The following is a 13,664-nucleotide window of genomic DNA, read 5'->3' on the forward strand; positions in this document are numbered from 1 at the left end:
TATTGACAGTGTTAAATAACTAAGGAGTCAGTCTAATCAAATAGCTTAATTAAAGAGACAAATGTATATCTGAATAATGATATATACAGAGTGTACAAAACATTAGGAACACTTCTAATATTGAGTTGCACCCCCGTTTGCCCTCAATTCTTCAGGGGATGGACTACAAGGTGTCGAAAGCATTCCACAGGGATGCTGGCCAATGTTCATTCCAGTGCTTCCTACTGTTATCAAGCTGGCTGGATGTCCTTTGGGTGGTGGACCATTCTTGATACATACAGAAAACCCCCTCAGTGTTTGCATGAGTGAATCCTGTGGGACAGTCGTTCCAGTATTCAATCTTGTGGCTGAAGACAGCGAGAGGGAATGTACAACATGCGCACACACCCATCAGAGTTTTCTAATTATTTTTGCTCTTGTTCTCTAACTAGCCAACAGGTCTGCCACTTTCTCCCAGAACCCAGTCAGATTGAGGGGCAAAGAGTAAAGTTGGCTAGTCGAAGGTGTTAGAATAATGCAATCCTACCACGATTCAACGATTTAATAGACTTTGTCCCTCGTTGTTGGTTTTCTTTACAAACCACTGCTGCATTTAATGGAATTTTCTAGCTTTTTTTTTCCTGATTTAAATGTTTATTTTTTTTAAATCAGAAGCTTCTGAATCTGGCGGGAGAGTGACTATAATTTAAAGGTAGATTCCGTGAGATGATGTTGCCAAAATCAGCACTGAGTGGTATGGCTAAAGTAGGCGAAAATGTGGTTTTCCAACAGCAAGGCTCAGATCAATGTGGCAAGGTTGCGAATTGTTACATGTTTATTTCAACATTATAAAGAAAACCTTTATCTCACCCCCATATCACACACAAACTGAAATCATAATATATGTGTGTACGTTGTACAATCACTTAGTGAGGGACTCTCATATACTATATATACAAAAGTATGTGGACACCCCTTCAAATTAGTGGACTCGGCTATTTCAGCCAAACCCGTTGCTGACCGGTGTATAAAATTGAGCACACAGCCATCTCCATAGACAAACATTGGCAGTAGAATGGCCTTACTGAAGAGCTCAGTGACTTTCAACTTGGCACCGTCATAGAATGCCACCTTTCCAACAAGTCAGGTTGTCAAATTTCTGCCCTGCTAGGGCAACCTTGGTCAACTGTAAGTGCTGTTATTGTGAAGTGGAAACGTCTAGGAGCAAAAACGGCTCAGCTGTGAAGTGGTAAGCCACACAAGCCCACAGAATGGGAGTGCTGAAGCGCCTAAAAATCATCTGTCATCGGTTGCAACACTCACTACCGAGTTGGAGTGGTGTAAAGCTCGCCACCATTGGACTCTGGAGTAGTGGAAATGCGTTCTCTGGAGTGATGAATCACGCTTCACCATCTGGCAGTCCGACGGACGAATCTGGGTTTGGCGGATGCCAGGAGAACGCTACTTGGCCCAATGCATAGTGCCAACTGTAAAGTTTGATGGAGGAGGAATAATGGTCTTGGCCTGTTTTTCATGATTCGGGCTAGGCCCCCTAGTTCCAGTGAAGAGAAATCTTAGCGCTAAAGCATACAATGACATTCTAAATGATTCTGTGCTTCCAACTTTATGGTAACAGTTTTTGGGAAGGCCCTTTCCTGTTTCAGCATGACAATGCTCCCATGCACAAAGCAAGGTTCATACAGAAATGGTTTGTCAAGATCGGTGTGGAAGAACTTGACTGGCCTGCACAGAGCCCTGACCTCAACCCCATAGAACACCTTTGAGATGAATTGGAACACTGACTGCGAGCCAGATCTAATCGGCCAACATCAGTGCCCGACCTCACTAATGCTCTTGTTGCTGAATGGAAGCAAGTCCCCGCAGCAATGCTCCAACATCAAGTGGAAATCCTTCCCAGAAGAGTGGAGGCTGTTATAGCAGCAAAGGGGGGAACAACTCCATATTAATGCCCATGATTTTGGAATGATATGTTCTACGAGCAGGAGTCCCCATACTTTTGGTAATGCAATGTCTCTCTCTCTCTCTCTCTCTCTCTCTCTCTCTCTCTCTCTCTCTCTCTCTCTCTCTCTCTCTCTCTCTCTCTCTCTCTCTCGGGTTAGTTTGTGTGTGTCTAACATATTTTTCTCTGTAGGTAAACACTTTACTGTTCTCCCCAGGTGGCCATGTACCACAGCGCAATCAAAGTTACTGTAGACAGACCTAGAGAGCCACACAGTGAATACACAAACCCAAGCAACCCACCTAGATCAGCAGGGTGTGTGTATCTGTACCTGCGTTGTTTGATGTAGGCGGAGAACTTGGCAAAGATGTCTCCCGGTTCTTAGTTGGCATTTTAGGATACCTGAGGGACACCAGTGTTAACATACACACAATCTTATTCCCACTCTTGACTGTGTGCTAGTGTATCTGTGGAGCTGAAAGAGGATCTTGTAAGGACACCAGACACACCTTGAATAATATAGAACAATTTCATTACACACCTTGAATACTAAAGAACAATTTAATTACACACCTCACTGGACACACTGCCATATAACTACTACGATATAATTACCCTACTGTACTAAACTAACTGCCCCTAGAACTACCTCATCTACCAGTTAACTACCACATTCCCCATAGCATGTTGTACCGAAGTTGACTGACTGAATGAGGGAAAACACCTGTTTTGCCCCGCACTGCCTGTTCCTGGGCAGTGGAGAGCGGTATTAAATTGAACGAATGAATCTGAGCCTCACACCTATCACATGTGGAAGGCGGGGCTTCCAGGGAGGTGCGGATTTCATTGGCCTTGTCATGCGTGGTTGTAGATCATTTAACCAAATTTGCGAGAGTGTGACTCCCCATAGTATGTTGTACCTCGTTTCCCTCCTTCAGGGAACAGTAGTTATAGTCATAACGTTACGTTCTCCTGTACAGAACTGTGTATGTGTGTAATAGTTTGTGTGTGTTCTCAGTCTTTGGTCTGTCCCCAGTCACATATCTTGTACCCAGCAACTCCTGGGCGTGCGTGTGTGTCAGCTTCTGTCCTGACTGTGACTCTCTCTCTGTGTGCGTGTGCTCTGCTGTCAGAATGAGTGTGTCAGTCAAAAATAGCCATAGGGACGGGGGTTGAGGTGTCAGGAAGAAGGTGGGGAGGGATAGAGGGAGGAAAGCGGTAGAGGGTGGAAAGGAGAGGTGCTTTGGGATTGTAGTGTAGTGAAAAGGAGGACAGGATGGATAATGTTCCCTTATCAACATAATTAGATCTGAAATGACACTATCCCTATATTGCACTGCTTTTGGCCAGAGCCTTTTGCCCCGAGTATAACCCTATGTGGCTCTGGTCAAAAGTGGTGCCCTACACAGGGAAGAGGGTGTCATTTGGGACTCACTCTTAAACTCAAATGCACCTTGATGAGTCGGGAACCATGTGTGTGTTATACCAGTGACCGTGTTTTTATTTAATGAGATGTGTTGTGTCAAGTCCACTCTAGATAAGTGTGAAGTGGACGTTAGAGCTCCATCAGATCGTAGGAGGATTATAAAACATCAAACACATAATCTGCTACTCCGCTTCATCAAGCCCTCAACTATACACTCACACTTGCCCAATCAATTACACAATCAAACTTTCTGAAAGGAAGAAACATTGAGAGAAACCAGGAGGACCATACCTGTCATACCCCCCCCCCCCCAAAGCACCCATACAGTAAATACACACATACACCCATACAGTATGCGCACATACAGTAAATACCATAGACACAAAGCAGTAACACGACCATGCTACCATGACCGTCAGTTGAGTCACTGCACTCTTAGAAAAAAGGGTTCCATAAGGGTTCTTCAGATGTCCTCATAGGAGAACCATCTTTGGTCTTTGGTTCCAGGAAGAACCATTTTGGGTTCCATGTAGAACCCACTGTAGAAATAGTTCTACATGGAACCCAAAAGGTGTCTACCTGGAGCCAGAAGGGTTCTACTTGCAACCAAAAAGGGTTATTCAAAGGGTTCTCCTATGGGGACTGCCAAAGAACCCTTAAAGGTTCTATATAGCACCTTTTTTTCTAAGAGTGTGGGGTGGGTTCACTTTAAATTTTGAACCTGTCAGAGAGGTGCAAGGCACTCTCTAGTGGCGTTCAGCCATACTCTCAGCCTCAGTCCCGTGTATGTGTTTGTATGTTTATTCCAGACATGTTTTATAGCCCATTTTATCTCAGACATGACCCTGAGAGAGCAACCTCCACTCTGATATCAGTCTACAAAGCATGATGTTACAGACACAAACACCAATGGTGTTTTAAACTCTTATACAGCTCTGTACATCTTACTCTGACATCATAACACACTTTTCACAATACATCTTAGCCTTAGGTAATATTAACGTTGTCTTACCCTGACATAGAGTGAGACCACATCCCCATCTGCTACTGGCATTGTGTCCTCAAGAGGTTTCCGCTGCTCTGAAAATGATGATGATGAAGAGGAGCACCGGGAAGAGGCTTCATCTGTGTTCACCTCGGCCTCCTCTCCCCCTCCCTCTTTTCCTCCTCCTCTTCTTCTCTCTCCTGCCTCTCCTCCCTCTCTTCCTTTTCCTCCTTTTCTCCCTAATCTTCTGATGAGCTGGAGGAGCTGCTCTTGCTCTCCCGTTGGGGCAGAGGAACCATAGGTGCCTTTCTCAGGCTCCGTGTTCTCGTACTTCACCGTTAGACCGGTTCCGTTACCGGGTGCCTGGGGACACAGTAAAGTTTGAGTAAACAGAATCATTCACCACTTCACTAGGCATCTCATACTACTGGTTCTGCTTCTAGTAGGTAACCTCCGTTGGGCTATCTGAGTCTCTGTCTAGGGGATCTCATACATGTTCTTACTCTGCTTCTCCATGTTAATGTTCTCACCACGATGCAACAGATGCTTCTGACAGGGTGGAGAGAGGGACGGGAGGTTGGAGAGGGAGGAAAAGAGATAGGGAGGTTGATGAGATTGTAATGTGTGCACATGAAAGCTGTCCCCAACAACAGTTATTGCTGTGGTTATCTGGGAACTTTGAACTAGGAGAAAGAGTTCACCTAAGGAGTGGAGGAGAGAGGACCCTTATATTTTTTTTTACCATGGTAGTACCACGAAAAAAATACAATGGTACTATCATGGTTTTTTGGTCACTACCATGGCAGGAAAATACCATGGTATAAACATATTTTTTTCATTGTACTGGCTCACATGTTACAAAAATTAACCATGGTAGTACAATGAAAAAAATACAATGGTTTTGTACTAGTGTAACAGTATAACTTTAGTACGTCCCCTCGCCCCGACACGGGCGCGAACCAGGGACCCTCTGCACACATCAACAACTGACACCCACGAAGCGTCGTTACCCATCGCTCCACAAAAGCCGCGGCCCTTGCAGAGCAAGGTGCAACACTACTTCTAGGTTTCAGAGCAAGTGACGTAACTGATTGAAACGCTACTAGCGCGTACCCGCTAACTAGCTAGCCATTTCACATCCGTTACACTAGCAGCATGTAGTGAAACATGAAAGCATGGTAGTTGTTTACAATGTATTATGATGGTCTGCGTCCCACTGTTTTTTGGGTAAAGTGACCAAAAACGTAATTCATGGTACTTAAATAATGCAACATTGACTACTTGCTCTGCAATGGAAAAGCGTAGGCCTAGTACTCTCTTAAACCCCTTTAGCTCATAGTGAAAAACCACAACACACATAGTATAGTAGTGTAGTGTACAGTCGTGGCTAAAAGTTTTGAGAATGACACAAATATTAATTTTCACAAAGTCTGCTGCCTCAGTTTGTATGATGACAATTTGCATATACTCCACAATGTTATGAAGAGTGATCAGATGAATTGCAATTAATTGCAAAGTCCCTCTTTGCCATGCAAATGAACTGAATCCCCCAAAAACATTTCCACTGCATTTCAAGCCCTGCCACAACATGACCAGCTGACATGTCAGGGATTCTCTCGTTAACACCGGTGTGAGTGTTGACGAGGACAAGGCTGGAGATCACTCTGTCATGCTGATTGAGTTCGAATAACAGACTGGAAGCTTCAAAAGGGAGGGTGGTGCTTGGAATCATTGTTCTTCCTCTGTCAACCATGGTTACCTGCAAGGAAACACAGGCCGTCATCATTGCTTTGCACAAAAAGGGCTTCACAGGCAAGGACATTGCTGCCAGTAAGATTGCACCTAAATCAACCATTTATCGGATCATCAAGAACTTCAAGGAGAACGGTTCAATTGTTGTGAAGAATGCTTCAGGGCGCCCAAGAAAGTCCAGCAAGCGCCAGGACCGTCTCCTAAAGTTGCTTCAGCTGCAGGATCGGAGCACCACCAGTACAGAGCTTGCTCAGGAATGGCAGCAGGCAGGTGTGAGAGCATCTGCACGCACAGTGAGGTGAAGACTTTTGGAGGATGGCCTGGTGTCAAGAAAATCAGGGACAGACTGATTTTATGCAAAAGGTACAGGGATTGGACTGGGGTAAAGTCATTTTCTCGGATGAATCCCCTTTCCGATTGTTTGGGGCATCCGGAAAAAAGCTTGTCCGGAGAAGACAAGGTGAGCGCTACCATCAGTCCGGTGTCATGACAACAGTAAAGCATCCTGAGACCATTCATGTGTGGGGTTGCTTCTCAGCCAAGGGAGTGGGCTCACTCACAATTTTGCCTAAGAATACAGCCATGAATAAAGAATGGTACCAACACATCCTCCGAGAGCAACTTCTCCCAACCATCCAGGAACAGTTTGGTGACGAACAATGCCTTTTCCAGCATGATGGAGCACCTTGCCATAAGGCAAAAGTGATAACTAAGTGGCTCGGGGAACAAAACATCGATATTTTGGGTCCATGGCCAGGAAACTCCCCAGACCTTCATCCCATTGAGAACTTGTGGTCAATCCTCAAGAGGCGGGTGGACAAACAAAACCCCACAAATTCTGACAAACTCCAAGCATTGATTATGCAAGAATGGGCTGCCATTAGTCAGGATGTGGCCCAGAAGTTAATTGACAGCATGCCAGGGTGGATTGCAGAGGTCTTGAAAAAGAAGGGTCAACACTGCAAATATTGACTCTTTGCATCAACTTCATGTAATTGTCAATAAAAGCCTTTGACACTTATGAAATGCTTGTAATTATACTTCAGTATTACATAGTAACATCTGACAAAAATATCTAAAGACACCGAAGCAGCAAACTTTGTGGAAATTCATATTTGTGTCATTCTCAAAACTTTTGTCCACGACTGTATACTCTTAACGCATAAGGATCCGCCCCTTTTTTTCAATTTTCGCCTATAATGACATATCCAAATCTAACTGCCTGTAGCTCAGGCCCTGAATCAAGGATATGCATATTATTGGTGTCATTTTAAAGGAAATACTTTGAAGTTTGTGGAAATGTGAAAGGAATGTAGGAGAATATTACAATAGATCTGGTAAAAGATAATACAAAGAAAAAACCAACCGTTCTTTTGTACCATCATCTTCGAAATGCAAGAGAAAGGCCATATTGTATTATTCCAGGCCAGGTGCATTTTAGATTTTGGCCACTAGATGGCAGCAGTGTATGTGCTAAGTTTTAGACTGATCCAATGAACCATTGTATTTCTGTTCAAAATGTTGTATCAAGACTGCCCAAATGTGCCTAATTTGTTTATTAATCACTTTTCATGTTCAGAATTGTGCACTCTCCTCAAACAATAGCATGGTATTATTTCAGTGTAATAGCTACTGTAAATTGGACAGTGCAGTTAGATTAACAAGAAGTTAAGCTTTCTGCCAATATCAGATATGTCTATGTCCTGGGAAATGTTCTTGTTACTTATAACCTCATGCTAATCGCATTAGCCTACAATACCGATCCCAAAGAAGTTTCAAACCTTGGCACCTGGATAGGGTATGGTGAAAAGAATGAAGGAAATCTGAAACCTTGAAGATTTAAAATAGTTTGTTTATCTGGTGCTTCTCTCTTCAATACAGTTTTTAGTTGGCTCTCACTCACTCAACTGACTTGGCTACTCTTATACAATAGCCAACATACTTAAACAAATAATTTGTATAAAGGTATTAATTATCATCTTTTCGCATAGATACATTTTCATCATGTCATTCTCAACATATCCCTAAAAACAGCAAGTTACATTGTTTCCCTTTGTTTACCCTCTGTTGGTACTATAAACATGATGACAGCCTAGATTGACTGGAGCTAACTTTAGCCAATGTTAACTTCTATGCTAACTAACTTTTATAAAATAATCTAACTATCAAAACATCATCAAAAAATAACAATTATATAATTACACTCTGCTTAACTTGGTGTTTTATATCCTGTGCTTCATAACTCGCTCAGCGTGATGATAACGTTTAAAATATTTTGTTTATCTGGTGCTTTAGCTTTCAGTTGGCTTGGCTCTCTCATTCACCTGATTTGTTATTTACCCAATGTTCGCGGGTCTGATGGACCCACAACATTATTGGTTTAAAAAAAAAATACAGCCATAACAATTTACGTAAAAATACTTAATGCTTAGATGTTGACTTATATCAATTACAAGCAATATAGACAGCATGTCACACCCTGACCGTAGAGATCCTTTTTATGTCTCTATTTTGGTTGGTCAGGGCGTGAGTTTGGGTGGGCATTCTATGTCTGGTGTTCTATGTTGTCCTTGTTTTGTATTTCTGTGTGTTTGGCCTGGTATGGTTCTCAATCAGAGGCAGCTGTCTATCGTTGTCTCTGATTGAGAATCATACTTAGGTAGCCTGTTCCCACCTGTGTTGGTGGGTGGTTGTTTTCTTTAGTGTATGTCACCTTGCAGAACTGTTCGTTTATCGTTTTTGTTGTTTTGTTCTAGTATTCGTATTCATTAAAAGGAATTATGAATACTTACCACGCTGCACCTTGGTCTTCTCCTTCTTCTCTATACGACGATCGTTACAGAATCACCCATCAACAAAGGACCAAGCAGCGTGAGAAAATGGACTCCTGGACATGGGAGGACATTTTGGACGGCAAAGGACCATGGGCACAGCCGGGAGAGTATTGCCGTCCGAAAAAGGAGCTGGAGGCAGCAAAAGCGGAGCGGCGACGCTATGAGGAGTTGGCTCAAGGAGAAGTGCACGAGAGGCAGCCCCAGAATGTTTTTTTTGGGGGGGCACACGGGGAGATTGGCGGAGTTAGGTAGGAGACCTGAGCTAACTCCCCGTGCTTACCGTGGCGAGCGTCGTACTGGTCAGGCACCGTGCTATGCAGTGGAGCGCACGGTGTCTCCAGTACGTGTTCATAGCCCGGTGCGCTACATCGCAGCTCCTCGCATCTGCCGGGCTAGAGTGGGCATCGAGCCAGGAGGGATGAGGCCGGATCAGCGCATCTGGTCTCCAGTGCGTCTCCTCGGCCCGGGTTATCGTTCGCCAGCTTTGCGCACTGTGTCTCCAGTGCGTCTGCACAGCCCAGTGCGTCCTGTGCCTGCGCCCCGCAGGTGCAGGGCCAAAGTCACCATACAGCCAGGACGGGTTGTGCAGGCTTTTTTCTCGAGACCTCCAGTGCGCCTCCATGGCCCAGTGTATCCGGTGCCTCGGCCAAGGACAAGGCCTCCTGCATGTCTCCCCAGCCTGGTGAGTCCTGTGCCTTTGCTAAGCTCTAACCCTCCTGCATGTCTCTCCAGCCTGGTGAGTCCTGTGCCTTCTCCCAGAGCCAGGCCTCCTGTGTGTCTCTCCATTCCAGTGATGATCCATGGCACGAAGCCTCCAGTGAGGATCCATGGCACGAAGCCTCCAGTGATGATCCATGGCACGAAGCCTCCAGTGAGGATCCATGGCACGAAGCCTCCAGTGATGATCCATGGCCAGAAGCCTCCAGTGATGATCCATGGTAAGAAGCTTCCAGTGAAAATCCATGGCAAGAAGCCTCCAGTGATGATCCATGGCACGAAGCCTCCAGTGATAATCCATGGCACGAAGCCTCCAGTGATGATCCATGGCAAGAAGTCTCCAGTGATGATCCATGGCACGAAGCCTCCAGTCATGATCCATGGCACGAAGCTTCCTGTGATGATCCATGGCACGAAGCCTCCAGTGATGATCCATGGCACGAAGCCCCCAGTGATGATCCATGGCACGAAGCCTCCAGTGATGATCCATGGCACGAAGCCTCCAGTGAAGATCCATGGCACGAAGCCTCCAGTGAAGATCCATGGCACGAAGCCTCCAGTGATGATCCATGGCACGAAGCCTCCTGTGATGATCCATGGCACGAAGCCTCCAGTGATGATCCATGGCACGAAGCCTCCAGTGATGATCCATGGCACGAAGCCTCCAGTGATGATCCATGGCACGAAGCCTCCAGTGATGATCCATGGCACGAAGCATCCAGTGATGATCCATGGCAAGAAGCCTCCAGTGGTGATCCATGGCACGAAGCCTCCAGTGGTGATCCATGGCACGAAGCCTCCAGTGGTGATCCATGGCACGAAGCCTCCAGTGTTGATCCATGGCACGAAGCCTCCAGTGGTGATCCATGGCACGAAGCCTCCAGTGGTGATCCATGGCACGAAGCCTCCAGTGATGCTCCATGGTAAGAAGCCTCCAGTGATGATCCATGGCACGAAGCCGCCAGTGATGATCCATGGCACGAAGCCTCCAGTGAAGATCCATGGCACGAAGCCTCCAGTGAGGAGTTATGGCACGAGTCCTCCAGCGACGCCCTCTAGTCCGGAGCCTCCAGTGACGCCCTCTAGTCCGGAGCCTCCAGCGACGCCCTCTACTCCGGAGCCTCCAGCGACGCCCTCTAGTCCGGAGCCTCCAGCGTGGCCCTCTAGTCCGGAGCCTCCAGCGACGCCCTCTAGTCCAGGAGCCTCCAGCGACGCCCTCTAGTCCAGGAGCCTCCAGCGACACCCTCTAGTCCGGAGCCTCCAGCGACGCCCTCTAGTCCGGAGCCTCCAGCGACGCCCTCTAGTCCGGAGCCTCCAGCGACGCCCTCTAGTCCGGAACCTCCAGCGTCGCCCTCTAGTCCGGAGCCTCCAGCGACGCCCTCTAGTCCGGAGCCTCCAGCGACGCCCTCTAGTCCGGAGCCTCGGACGGGTTTCAGTCAGGAGCAGCCAGTCTCCCTCCTGTCCGGAGTAGCCAGGGTCTCCCTCCTGTCCGGAGCAGCCAGGGTCTCCTTCCTGTCCGGAGCAGCCAGGGTCTCCCTCCTGTCCGGGACCCGCTGCGAGGGTCCCCGGTTCGGGGTCGGCGGTAAGGTGGAGCGGGGTCCACTTCCCGCACCAGAGCCGTCACCGCGGTGAAATGCCCACCCAGACCCTCCCCTATAGGTTCAGGTTTTGCGGCCGGAGTCCGCACCTTCGGGGGGGGGGGGGGGGGGGGGGGGGGGGGGGGGTACTGTCACGCCCTGACCGTAGAGATCCTTTTTATGTCTCTATTTTTTGGTTGGTCAGGGCGTGAGTTTGGGTGGGCATTCTATGTCTGGTGTTCTATGTTGTCCTTGTTTTGTATTTCTGTGTGTTTGGCCTGGTATGGTTCTCAATCAGAGGCAGCTGTCTATCGTTGTCTCTGATTGAGAATCATACTTAGGTAGCCTGTTCCCACCTGTGTTGGTGGGTGGTTGTTTTCTTTAGTGTATGTCACCTTGCAGGACTGTTCGTTTATCATTTTTGTTGTTTTGTTCTAGTATTCGTATTCATTAAAAGGAAATATGAATACTTACCACGCTGCACCTTGGTCTTCTCCTCTATACGACGATCGTTACACAGCATACATGTTTAATATTTGCCATTTACCTCTGCTAGTCTAGATCACATTTATCAATAAAAGCACTTTTTTAATTTTTAAAAAAAGAAAATGTGATTTTTGTGTCATTAATTAGACATTGTTCTAAGGGGGGGGCTAGTTACCCCATAATACCATACTGTTAGTTTTTTATTGTTTATTTTACTTTTGTTTATTATCTATTTTACTTGCTTTGGCATTGTAAACATATGTTTCCTATGCCAATAACACCCTTTGAAAATGGAATGGAATTGATAGAGCGTGAAGCAACCACTAGAGCGAGCGGCTTCCTCTGCGGGTCGAAACAAGCACAACACCCCCTTGACTATAAATACTGTACATTATTACAAAATGCAAAAGATTAGGCTACCATATCTCCAGTGGCGACCAATCATTCAGGGCAGAGCCCCACCTGTTAAGCTTTTTTAAAAAAGGCCAGAAAAGGTTCAATACTCAGTCAATCCAGCATGACTTCTGCCGCCTTCAAAACAACTGGAAACTCAGAACCGGGATATCTCGGACTTCAGTGAGTTCAAGACAACTGGGAACTAAAAAAAAACGAGCTCCGACTGGGAAAATACGTTTTGAACGGTCATCCAACTCGGAATTCCAAGTCGGGAACGTGGGCCTCTTTCTAGAGCTCTGACCTGAAGATCACTGATGTCATGATTCAACCTTGTTTTTTTTCATAGTTCACAGTTGTCTTGAAAGCACCATAAATCTAGAGAATGCCAGATTTTGATGACAAAATTTGCCCTCAAAAAGGACTGCGGTGCCACCTTCCTGTTCAAGTGAGCACAGCACAACAGTCCAAAAATGTATTGTATGCTGTTGCATGATGTAATATGCCAGGGAGATATGTATACTGTACTTAAGAAAGTAATACTACCTGTATGTTGTGTAGTAAGCTGTTAGTAGCCCATGTGGCTCACCATAATAATTTGGTCCCTTTCCCCTTCATAATTTAGCCTACTGTTCTGACTTGGTGATGCACATATAGCCTATAGCATGTTTCAGAGAAATGTCATCATCGAATATTGTAAGAGCTTTCTTTGTCTGCTTATATGCCCCTTTGTTTATACTACGGTTCTGACTTCGTGTACAGAGAGAAATCTATAAGAACGGCCCATGTTCTGAATTCTTTCGCTGTGCATTTCAAAGGTGCTGAACAAATAGTTAAATTGACTTGGTCTGTTTTAGCTCGCTCATTAATGTCTGAATCTACATTACGGATTGCCTCTTATCCGCTCATCGTTCCCTTATGCCATAGTTTGTGCATCTCAATTGTCAGTAGAAAGCACATTTGTTTAAGCAATTCAGCCATATCAGCTATGTTTTTTTAAAAGGCAGTAAATGAGGCTGAATAAACTGTTTCACTGCCAGACAAGGCTCCGCTTGTAGCCAGGTGTAGCGCTGGTAAGGATTCACTCCATGGTGCTGAAAAGAAAGCTCTGCTGTTGGGACAGCTTTATGTAGACCCTAACAGTTTGTGGGCACTGTTTGTCACTGTTATAGTGCATTAAGTACATTTTACGACTCTGTCATTGTGGGGGTATGATTCATCCCGCCCGGGCGCCGGTGTAGGCGTGTTTTGCATCGGCTGGAAGTTGACGCATTCGATTTGGAACTGGGCTGCCTCCCAGTTGTGTGCCAGGTGCCCTGTTCAAAGCCCATGGCGAAGTCGGCTTAAAACAAAAGTGACGTTCAGTATTGTGTTGTGTAGAGGCTTTGCTGACATGCATATTTTTTGTTGTTGAGTCTGCCCCACCAAGATTTACATGCTAAAATCACCACTGCATATATCTCACATTCTCCCATAGGTTGTCAACACAGGGAACCCAAACATGAGCAAAAAACGGTACTATTCATACAGAAAGTATTATCCCTTTTTCACAGCA

The sequence above is a fragment of the Salvelinus namaycush genome, chromosome 15 (assembly GCF_016432855.1).
Source record: "Salvelinus namaycush isolate Seneca chromosome 15, SaNama_1.0, whole genome shotgun sequence".
NCBI lineage: Eukaryota > Metazoa > Chordata > Actinopteri > Salmoniformes > Salmonidae > Salvelinus > Salvelinus namaycush.